This window comes from Cylas formicarius, unplaced genomic scaffold, assembly GCF_029955315.1.
Source record: "Cylas formicarius isolate icCylForm1 unplaced genomic scaffold, icCylForm1.1 PGA_scaffold_8__14_contigs__length_24414737, whole genome shotgun sequence".
In the NCBI taxonomy this organism is placed as follows: domain Eukaryota; kingdom Metazoa; phylum Arthropoda; class Insecta; order Coleoptera; family Brentidae; genus Cylas; species Cylas formicarius.
Window position 1 is genome coordinate 11,085,728 of NW_026844361.1, and position 8,232 is coordinate 11,093,959.

Here is an 8,232-nt window from a genome sequence, read left to right on the forward strand (position 1 = left end):
AATTTTTGAAATGCGAACAAGTGAAAAACCGACAGTTTGACGGTCTCATCAAACTTTGTAATAAAAACTAAAACGGCCAATATCCATTGTTATACTATGCAGATTTTCTTAATTAATGAGAAAATTGAGAAAAAAATTAAAACTTTGAACGCCCTGTATGTATGAGGTATGTATAGCTCAATCATAATATTTTGATGTTTAGTATATAGATTTCCCATTTTTTATGAATACAATAACGTTGCAGAAACAACTCAGCTGTACTGTGGAATTGTTCAACCCACACCTTATGATTAAGTTTTATTTAAAACTAAACGCACGCATTTGAAGCTTCTTGGATACTATTATCTTCATTGTAGCTAAAAGATCTCTCATTAGCGGTCGGAGCAAGATTTAATCAATTCATCATAATTCAACAACAACAAAAAATGGTCGTATCTGGGAATATTGTAACTAAACCATAGACATGAGTTCTGAATCTTTTAAAAGCTGCTGCTATCCTACATAACAATTTGCAAGCTGAGATAAAAATAAACTCACACACACCTTTTTAACTCCTTTGCTCATAGGTTACTATGTAGGATTTTAAGTTTAGCATACGAAGTTATTAATCTAAACATTAAAAATACTTGTGATATATTGGTTCTATGAGTTTATGAATTCTATAGATAAATAGGACAATTTAAATGACCCAAGGTACTACCTTTAAGGCCTCAAGTGTGAAATGTTTCAAAGTTGGAGTGCCATTTTTGTCTTCTAGACTGAGGGTACAATCTAAAACAATATTCAAGTATTTAAGCTTCAAATATAAAATTTAACGATCTACAGTAGCAAGCCGAATCCTCACAGAAAAATAAAAAGTGCGTGCTATTGCGAATTGCCAATAAGAACTTCTTTTGGAGCGCACCCCGTATGTGACGCAAGGTTAAATTATTAAAGCGAGAGATTTACCTCTGGGACGTAACGGCAAAGGGCGGCTATTTTTTTTACAATCCGATAGGATTTTTTGTGTTGAAAAAAAGGTGAATATCTCGCCGGCATTTATCACGCGATGGACACACCTGCGCGGTTCATTTGTCTTCCATATCCGCTCGACGGAAAGGGCTTGGGAGTGGAAAAACATCGGAAAATTCCATTATATGTGTGGCGAAATACGAAATTAAATTGTCTGTCGTTGATTAAAACGTTCAGATTTTTTCACATTCTGAAAAATAATAAAAAAAACATAAGTTTAAATTGAGGAAGGTAAAAAGCAGCTCGAACTTCCGTTGTCTTTAAACGTTTCGGACAGATAATCCCGAAGACGTTTATTAGTAGTTGCCAAAACGTGGTTATTTCCAACCTTTTGTTGCTAAAAACGTTGTTCCTACAGTAAAACCCCGATTATCCTCGTGAAATCTGTGAAATCATATAGTTGTTGGTGATTGGCCTCTCTGGATAAATCACGTGTGAAATCTGGTGTACCGGTTCTGTGAAATCTGTGAAAACTTGCTTATCTGCGAAATCCGTGAAATCCTTATGAAATCAACGCGTATTTTTAAAGTTTTATTAGAGTTTTGAACGCTTTCCATTAAATAATAAAAAAATATAATATTTTATATTTAGATTTTAATATAACATTGAAACCGACAATACTGTTTCCCACTTTTTGAAAAGATGTTTTATATGTAATTTTTATATATTTTTTTAATTTTAATTGTATTTTCTATATACATATAAACATAAAACTATATATAACTATTAACAGTTTAGAGGCTTTGCCTATGCATTTAATATACGTATTTGGAGTCTCGTTGTCAATCAACTAAAAATGTCATAACCAATAATTTGACACGTTTCTGCTTAGATGTAGCATTCATCATCAGTTAGAAATTTTAAATCCGTAAAAGCTTGTTACATCCGTGAAATCAGTGAAATGATATATAATCTGGCATAATAATTTTGGACGGTGATTTCATTCTTCGATTTTTCGGAAATTTTGTGCAAAGGCATACAGTTTTACCACTGTATCTTTAATCCCATTGAACATGTTTGGCAGCAACTGAAATCTGCCATTCGTCGAAACAATGTTTTTTCCGGTGTTTAACTCCAATGTGCTCAAACTTATAGAAACCGAAGTTGGGCAAATTCTGTTAAACATATAGAAAAAGTAGAACAATCGTATATCCATATTGCAAATAATATAGAACAAATAATAATTGGAACATGCGATGATAGCGATAGTGGTACTGATATATTATATGAATAATTTTAAGTAATTTAAGTAGGTAATAAAAATAATACGTAATTTTATTTTAGATTTAAACATAAATACATACACAAATAAATAAATATTGTTTAGTATCTTTCCTAACAAAACCCCAAATAATTAAATTCTAAGCAAAGTACGGACCTGTTCGGCGATATTTCATTCTTACAGCTTGCCCGGATCTTTCCTTAATTCGTATCAGTTAGTCACTTTCTTATATCTAAGAACAGACTTTACCTTTCACTTCAGTTTTTATATTAGTGGATTGCCCTGAGTTGCCGAGCCAACTGAACTGCCATATTCCCTCAAGGACTATAAGGGCGTCACCAGAATTTCACCTAGTAACTCCAAGAACCAAATTTTTGATTAAAGATGTTATCTATCAGTTAATGAAATTATTTAATGACTTCTATAATGATATTGACGTTTTTTGTCTTAGTCGCTCACAGTTCGCAACATTAATTAAACGTAAATTTGAAATATTATAATGGATTAGCTACTTATTATAGTTATAGACAATAAAGGTTATTATTATTATTATTATATTGTTTTTACAAGTGCCCAAATTTATACAATTTAAAACAAACCAATATAAAGATTGAGATCGGCACAGTCTGGAGGATAAAATGGAAATATTTTACTCTCTTTGCGGCAAAAAATTATTCCCGTGTCTTCGTCGTCAAACACAGGCAAGTCCACCCAACGTCATCGGATATTTACCCCTCGTTGGCTACGCAATACAAACAAAAGTCCACGTTTCTCCCCCCCCCCCCCCCAAACCCGTTTGTCGAGACAATTCTTGCGTGATCGTTCCGCTCACTTTAAAATTCAACCCTAGCGAGTAAACCCGTCGGGTAAAAAGCGAACATTTAGAAAATTATCGATAGTTCCCTGGTACACCGTGTAGGGTCGAAATGTCATCGAAAGTTACGGAAATAAACGTTGTAAGGCGTCGCATTTTACCCGACCCCGGCCTTCGGCTACCCTTGCCCTTATTTCATCGATTTTCATTTAGTTTCGTGATTGCGAAAGGTGATCGTTGAAATAAATTATAACGCTGACGCAGATCCTTTTTTTTTGGAGCGTCGCCGTTACAATTTTTGCCGTAAAGGGCGTCCCTTAAATATAGGTAGCCACTGCTGAAGTCGTGTTAGAACGGGATAGAGTTTTATCAAAAGGATGATAGTCATAATTCAAAGCTATACTCATGGTATACACTTGGCTATAGTAAGTTGCAGGTTATTATTTAGGGACCATAGTTGCAAGACCATTGCTTCTACACTTCTAGCTGGCTCTCTCTCACCGCTGAGAGAAGCCACGGGTGGAATTAACATTTTTCTTGATTTTCCTTCTAAGTCAACCAACTTCGCGTTATATACAGAATATTCCATTTTCTGTACTTGCGGTTTTTGCAACAGTGAAACTAAAGATGCTGTTAAAAGGCTCATACCCCTTTTAATTAACATATTTCATTTTCAGGCACCCCTCGAACTATTCGATAACTTATTAAACATGTGAAACCTGCCTCTTATATAACATTTCCGGTAGAATTCAATTCCGCCTTCGGAATTATTATACGAGGCCAGGTCAAAAAGTTGTCGGAAACCACGTTATTTTTTTTATATAGATCATCCCGTACATTTATAAACTATAAAATTTTCAAAAATGTATAATAGTATGCACTTTTCCTTAGTTTATTTCCGTTCTTTTGGTTCTTTTCGAGTAATGAGAATTCAGAGGCAGTCTCGGAATTACATTTCCACTATTATGGCTATGAAAATCTCTATTATCATAACAATTTTGTGCTTGTTAAATACCCAGAACGAAGGCAACCGGTTTTTAAGTAATGTGCTTTTTGAAAGGAAATTTAGTTGAGTACACATCATTTTTTACCCGCGTCCCAAAACGCAACAAAGAGAACAGAAAAAGAAAAGAGGTGGATGTTTTAAGTTATATGAAAGCAACATCTTTGTGCTCGTGGAGAAAAATTAAAAAGGAAATTGTGCCTAAAACTGACAGTCAGAGGATTATATACATACAAAAATAGTACACAACAGTGATATTTGCAATAAATCGATGGTAATTATTGATTTATCCAATACCATAAACTGTTATAGTGAGAATTCGCATTTAATGTTCGAAAGGGCACACAAATTTTTGATCGGGCTCTGTATACTAATTCTGAAAGTGGAATTGCATTCTACGGAGAAAGTTATATAAGAAATACTTTTCACATTTTTGATATGTTATATGATGGTTGAATGAAAATGCAATATTTTCTGTTTAGCTATGTATTATATAAACTAAACTGGTTATGGAAATTGATCCGAATTTGGGACACCCTGCACACTAAAGATATTAGCTATTTCTGTATTGCAGAAAACTACGCCATTTATTAAATATGTTTATTATTTTTATACTACTGTTCCTCCTAATAAATAAAATCTAATAATTTGCATTTTCACTAAACGTAGGCCATTACCCATTCATAAAAAATATTATGAAAAAAAAACTCTGCAGCAAATACTTAAAAAAATTTTTTGTTTGTTTTTTAAATTTATTTTTTTATGTTTATTGACAAATATTAATACACAATATAAAATAATATAATATTATAAAACATATTTTCCCAAAAACTTTATGTAATTTTAGCACTTTTTTTTTGTCATTCAAAATATATATTTTGTAATGGCGGTAAAAATTTTATAACTTATCCATTTGCTAGCAGCAATACACTCTGACGATTATTTCTTGGCAAAATTCCAATTTTAGTTTCTAAAATGTGGTTTGCTACGTCTAACATTCTATATATTTTGGGCAGATAAACATTCTCTAAACAATAAGAAAAAATGTGTGTCTCTCACTCACACAGTATTAGCCTCATATTAGTAACATAGACAACTCAGGTTGCAAGTGTAAAAAGCAAAACAAAGTTGCCCCAAAATTGAATTTTAGGGTACACTTCACTTCAGATTTAGAATGTATTGTACTCCAATTATTGTTTGTTGTATTGTATTTTACGTAAATTTGTAAATTTATGTTAGTCACCCAAAAAATTTTAGTAGCAACAAAAATTATGTATACCATTTTTGACACTCAGAGACATGAAGAGACTAATTATCAAAACGAATTATATAGAACTCGCTAACGATATACCGCTTTTACGACATAATCCGGTTTTTAACTTTGGTAAAAAGCTGGCGGATTTGTGTAGAGTTTCATCGGTGAGATTTCTCGATTATTATTAGTCCATGCAGTGAAAAATCCATTCTTACTTTAAAATGTTTATTATAAATGTTTATAAAAAAAACTTATTCTGCATCAACATAATCACTATTATCACTGGACTCGTCCCCCACATTAATAATTAATTCTGACACTAGTTGACTTCTATAAACATTTTCTTCTTCGTTGACATGTTCTACACAGTTTTTCCAACTAGAAGCAGATATTTTTTCTACCTCACTTCTAATTAATTCCTTTGCCCCAGAACTAAATTCCGGCGAGTTTCTTCTGAATCTGAGTTTCAGCTGTCTCCATATCAGTTCTATCGGATTAAAATTGCAGTAATATGATCGAAGCCGGACAGTAGAATATTGGGAACCATTTTTTCAGAAAACCATTTTTTAAGGTGTCTGCAGTCGTGTTTTCGTGGTAGTCAACCTTTGCTTCTTTGACAACTATTGCAGAAAGCAACTAACCAACACACTTACGTAGTATGGCATACGGTGTCATCTCAGCCGTTAATTTTATGGCTCCACTTTCCGCCAAAACAGAAACACATTTAAAATTATAATTTTGGCAGCCACCGGCAAATTTGTCCTAGTCTCTGATCCATTTGAATTTGACGGAAGTTCATCATCAACAATTATTACGTCATCGACCATAACCTCAACTTCCTCGTCGCTGGACATCGCAAGTGACTAACAAAATTGAATTATCAAATCAACCAATAGCAAACTGGGAAGAGATCCATTATAAATCAATTATCTACATAAGATTTTGTATTCCTTTCCTAGGAAAACATTAAATTGGAATTGGAGTTTAAGGTTTTTAATGTGTTTAATCAAAGGAAATTTCTCTACTCTTAAAATACGATAGTCCGCACAGCACAGTTTTAATCGGGTAATATTTTAAATACGGCCCTGCCTTGTGGCACACGTGCTGAAAAGAATGGTCACTTCCGCTTTACAACAGACGGTTCTTAAACTCATTCCGAAGTCAAAACCATAAAAAGTTGTAAACACGGTATATCGTTCGGCGAGGTTTACTGGTACGTATTTAACTACATAGATAGAAATGAATAAATCTGACAATGCAGCACTCGTTATCTCGTACTACATGGTACATGGTACATTTCATTTTTAATTTTCATTTTCATTTGTTAAGAATATTACGGTATTTCTGTTTATTATTGGGTTGACTAAACAGACAGCGGATGCATGGCATCGGTCTAACTGAACCTCACGCTTTTAAGCTGAATCGCTTATCATTCGTATCAAAATGCGTACCCCGGGGATTTACCCTTCCTATAAAAGTGTAACTAGCAACCACAATGCCAACAACTAAATAAATGTTCAAATGGAATGGAAGCATTTGGCTTAAAATTAGTAAATATCGCACTTCGATCAAAGAAATTAAAACATCCAAAACACTCACCAGCAGGGTTTTATCGAGGTTTTATAACCGCTCTGAAATTCTTCTAAAGGCGCACCAAAATATGAAATATAACATAATTAATCGTTCCCTTGTGATTATTATGGTGTCTTCTCCATTTTCAATGTCACTGTCATTTCAGTGCATTTATTTAAGTTGCCACAAGTATTGTTCAAGATGATACAATTAAAAGAGTGTCCTGTTATTGCACTTCGAAATATTAATTGTCTTAAAAAAAAAAGAAATATGAAAAAAAACTGCTGGATGGTAGTGGAACATGTAAACACATGCTTTTTCGTTAAATTCTGACTCATTTTGATTGCCATCAAATACGTTTTTATAATATTATAGGAAATAAATTTGTAATGAGTATAAATTTTGCTACAAGCGCACTAACCAATCAAGTTAGTTTAGATCCCAGTTAATAGCAACCGGACTAAAACAGCCGCATACTTTAAACCTGGCGCATCCACCAATTCTACACTAGGAAATTTGTAATGTACCATAATAAATATTTACTTATCGATCGGCATTTGAACTTTAAAATTTAATTACTTTGAAACGCCAAATTGCATGTACACTATATTTCCGCTCCTTACCCCTGCAATCTTCTCCGCAAGTAGTTTTGAATTATAGTTACTAAATTGTTGTTATACGCGTTACATTAACCTAAACAACTGTAAACTCACTACCTACCGAATAGGTTTATCAAAAGTTTTGGTATTTTGGCAGCGTTTAAGTTTTTTAAAGCGTGGGCACCCAAATAATTAATAGTTAAATTAGCTCGTGCATAAATTTGTAAAAATGTTACCTGTTAAACTGTAGAATAATTTATTCTAATATCCAATTTAATAAATTTTAATACTTTTACAGTCCACCAATAAATTAAAATTTATTCGTTAAAAAAAATATTCTACCCGCGCACCAGTCACGCACAGTAAAAAGTTTATATATTTTATTAATTATCTCCTTTTCCCACAATATTCCCTACTTCAACACCAAATGTAAACTGCCCAACTTCCGGCCAGCACTCTATTATATTTTATAATTACATCCCGTCTCGTGTGAAAGATTGCAAATTGTAATAATTCCAACGCGATTACATGCAGAGATTTTTAAACGAATTGGAAAATCGTATCCCATTGTCGCGCATGCAATTATTAATACGAAAATAACAATTGAATTCCAACAGAGTGCGATTTAATAGTCTGATAATTAGAAATAGGAAATTAATCGATAGTAGGCAAAAAAAGTCACTCGACCGTGACAGGACTCGAACCTGCAATCTTCGGATCCGAAGTCCGACGCCTTATCCATTAGGCCACACGGTC

The 8,232-nt window shown here is 33.2% G+C and overlaps 1 non-coding gene across 1 annotated transcript; it reads right to left on the reverse strand.

The window, feature by feature from the left end:
• Positions 1 to 8,159: 8,159 nt before the first annotated feature.
• On the reverse strand, positions 8,160 to 8,232 carry Trnar-ucg (transfer RNA arginine (anticodon UCG)). Its single transcript has one exon. It is a non-coding gene; the product is annotated as a tRNA-Arg (tRNA).